The sequence below is a fragment of the Propithecus coquereli genome, unplaced genomic scaffold (genome assembly GCF_000956105.1).
Source record: "Propithecus coquereli isolate 6110/MARCELLA unplaced genomic scaffold, Pcoq_1.0 Scaffold323, whole genome shotgun sequence".
In the NCBI taxonomy this organism is placed as follows: Eukaryota; Metazoa; Chordata; class Mammalia; order Primates; family Indriidae; genus Propithecus; species Propithecus coquereli.
In genome coordinates this window covers 1,083,769-1,087,882 of record NW_012148875.1, presented here as the reverse complement: position 1 = coordinate 1,087,882, position 4,114 = coordinate 1,083,769, and positions in this window count along the sequence as shown.

The window sequence follows — 4,114 nt, the reverse complement described above, 5'->3', positions numbered from 1 at the left end:
TCAAAAAATAAAAACTTTTTGAGGTCCTTAATACTTTTTGAGTCCAATAGGGTTCTGAGCTCAAAATGTTTGGGGGCCACTTCTCTAGGTGGTGAATAGTCCTTCCACATCGTAGTTTGTCGTGTGTTTGAGGATTTCTGATGTGGAATTCTAGCATTAAGAACATTGAAGTCCTGGGAATATCTCCAAAAGTACACCTCCAGATGTGATTGGGAAGAAAAGTTTTACTAAAACAGCTTTCTTTCATGGAACAGAGCAAATATTAAGGAAGATGTTGGTGCTGGGTGTGCAGTAGGCAATGACTAAGAAATATGAGAGAATTAAAAGGAAGGAATTTGAGGGCGATAAAAACAAGCTTAATCTAAATCATCACTTTCCTTTGGTGTAGTAATTGAAAATTTTGCCACTGGAAAGATTATAAGATATTAATTTGTGTCAGACTTCATTCAAATTGAGAAGGAATGTTTTGAACTATGATGTCTCAAATTAGCAAGTTGTGACCTGATGGTTGAGAATGGAAATGATTGAGATTTCTTGGATTGGGATGAGCATGGAGGAGGGACATGCAGAGCGACATGAGTCACAAAGTGGACAGTTAGAATTCAGTGGTGCTATGGAGATAATTTTCCCATGTGATTTGCTGCCCCATTCAAGTGTGACTAGAAGATGATTGGCTCCACTTTTAGGCAGGAATCAAGTGAAAAATCTCACTGAAGGACTTTGCCTTGGTGGAGATATCCTGGGCCCATGAGCAGAAACTGGGACCGAGTAATTTAAATCGACTTCCGTCAGAGGCACAGGCTGGAGACGAGGAGGAGAAATAGCTCTGCATGTGAAGGGAGGCATTCTTCCCATGGGAAAAGAGGGGTACTGGGCGGGGAAAAAACAAACAATTGCAGTCAAGTTCTAAGTAACTCGGCAACTGGATTTTTACAAAACACCTCTTCATTGGCCTTTTGCCCTATAGTTATTCCCATCTCTTGTGCATTACTGCCAGATTAATAATCTCTCTAAACCCATTAAATCGTAACAGTCTTTGTTTAAAACTTTCAGTTACCTTTTCGATCTACTAAACTACCTTCAAGCACTTTCTCTTGGCATTTAAGGTCCTCCAGAGTTTGGTCTCACCTGCCTTTCTGGTTCCATGTCTTTGACTCTCCTACAAAAGCCAAGCTTGTCTAATCTCTGACACTTGAGCATGCCGAGCTCATTTTTATCCCCATTTACTTACCAATCGCATACCTTTGCCCGTGCCATGAATCTCCTTTTAACGAAATATTCACTCCTCCTAGCAGTCAAGCTCAGGTGAGGTGGAGGGAAGAGTTGTCCCAGAGGGATTAGTAGGCCCTGAGATTCCAGACTCCAAGTGTTGGCTGTTTTTCCTGAGTTTTCCCAGGATGGTGTCACCTTGGTGGGTTTAGCATGTAGCCCTCGGTCTGGTAGGTTCAGAAATCTAATTCTGCCACCAAATCATCTTCAGTAGTGGGCTCATAGAAGCCAAGCTCACAAGACTAATTTTAAATCACAAATATTTCAGTGTGAACTATAATGCTTCCATTGATAAAAATTCTCATTTGAACATCAGCTTGTAGACAGAACTACCTTAAAAGTCTAAAACCTTCTAGATGATCTCTCAGCAAAGATGGGAGTAAGGAAGTTACTAAGTCAGATATTTTCATCTCCGTAATACAGATGGTCTTGGCTAAGACACCCATTGCACTGAAACCCTTCAGTGAAAGTTCTCTGTTTGGCATTATTCCTAATGTTTGCATTTCTGACTTTATTTTAGCTTTTGACTAAAGTTATATCTTGATTTCATGGTCTAATTATTGGAAAGTGTTCTTAATTTTCTTGCCTCCACGTACCTGAAAGAATATTTTATTATTTTACTGGTGATACTTATTATTTGATCTTTCCAACAACTCTAAATTAGGCAGACAGGGCAAATGAGTATCACCTCCAGTTTATAAATGAGGAAACTGAGGCTTTATCTGAATTCACACCCAGTAATTTGATAAAACAGCTCTCAGATTAAGATCTTTATACTATTACAGGACCACCTGATGGGAAGACCACTTCTTCGTGTCGATTAGAACACCTAGCCAAGTGCTGGACTCGTTGTAGGTACTTAGTATTTATTTCTTTTAAAAATGAATGAGGATACCTCTATGAAAACAAAGTGGAACAAATGATTAGTTTCATGAGGCAATGTTAATTGTGAACACCTAAGATTCAGGCTTTTCATTCTTCACTGTTACTTGTCAAGCTACTAAACTAATTTCAGTTTTATGATTTGGAAAATGAGCATGATAATTCTTCTTGATGTGAATTAGTCAGAATGTGATTGGACCATGAAGATTCAAGATTTGTTATTGGAGTGGTCATGAGTCATCGTCATATGGATGAGAGTTTAAGAAGGTATTAGGCAAGAAGGGTAGGGTCACTCTCAAGCCTTTCAAGGTCATAGAGTTATAATGGAGGTCAGACCCCTGGAGAGATCCCTGACCCACAGCAGCTGTAATTGTGAGAAAACTTTCTTCCAGATTATCATCTTTTATTTATATTTGGGCCTCCCTGAGCGACCTCTGTCCCAGATGAAATTTTTTGACTTAGTCATTGAAGATCTCTGAGTTTGTGGGAAGATTGTGTCAGTGAATTGCTCAGTTGCAAACAACAAATGAACTCTGGCTAATTTAAGTAGGAAATTCAGAAGAAGTAATATTCATTAGAAGTATAATTAGAAGAGTCAATTTCAAGTCCAGAGAACCATATTCAGAAAATATATGGAAATCAAGAGGTGCTGGGCAGCTAAGAACACAGCCGTTAGCAATGCTGCTGATGAACAGTTGCTACCCTGATACTGCTGTGTTTTTAACTCTACTGTTGCAATGACTTTACATAATCTCTACCTTCCTCAGAGCTTGCAGCGCTTTCTTAAGATCCTAGACCTGGACCTCTGACCAAGCCCAGGTCATGTGCCTCCGCCCTAGCTTCCCAGGAGCAAAGGGGTCAGAGGTCAGCTCTCCATTTGGATTCTATAATGTTCTAAATTAGTGGTCCCCAACATTTTTGGCACCAGGGACCAGTTTCATGGAAGAAAATTTTTCCACGGATGAGGGTAGGGGGGAGAATGGTTTTGGGATGATTCAAGCACATTACATTTATTGCGCAGTCAAACCTCTCTGCTAATAGTAATCTATACTTGCAGCCACTCCCCAGCGCTAGCATCACTGCCTCAGCTCCACCTCAGATCATCAGGCATTAGATTCTCATAAGCACCACGCAACCTAGATCTCTCGCATGTGCAGTTTATAGTTGGGTTCTCGTTCCTTTAAGAATCTAATGCCACTGATGATCTGACAGGAGGCGGAGCTCAGGCAGTGATATGAGTGATGGGGGGCAGCTGTGAATACAGATGAAGCTTCGCTTACTAGCCCACGGCTCACCTCCTGCTGCTCAGCCCAGTTCTTCACAGGCCGCCGACCGGTACCAGTTGGCAGCCCTGGGGTTGGGGACCACGGTTGTAAATGGCAAAGGTGGGCACAGTTGTTTTTTTCTTTAATTATTAACCTTTGCTCTGACCTTCAGGATTTCCTCTCTTTGAAAAGCTGGGTGGGCTTCTGGGCTGGCCTGGGCCTTTGTCTCTGTCTCTGACTCTCTCCAACTACCCACTAGGCCATAAAAGTTGTAGCTGAAGTTCACTGAGTTTGGCAGATGCCCAGTGGTGACAAATTGGTTTGAATGCTCTGTTTACCTTTGCAGGTTTCTGGCTTGACTTAGATTTATAATTATTAGTATTTCTTACTTTCTTGCCAGCTCATCAATGTATTTTTGAAAGATTTTAAAATCTTGCATACAATATTTCCCCTTGTTTTCAAACTGCCTATCTAGATAATCATACATGCAGAAACAGGAGTTAGGACTGGTTCTTTGTAATTACCTCATTAAAAGAATAAAAGTATGCATTTTGAGATAGTGAAGAAAATGATTCCTGGGAAAATGGGGAAGGAATATATTCAAATAAACATGCCTAGATGATGAATCAACATGGCCAAAGTGCTATTAATCAGTGCTCAGCAGACAGAGCCTAATATAAACATTATGACATAATTTA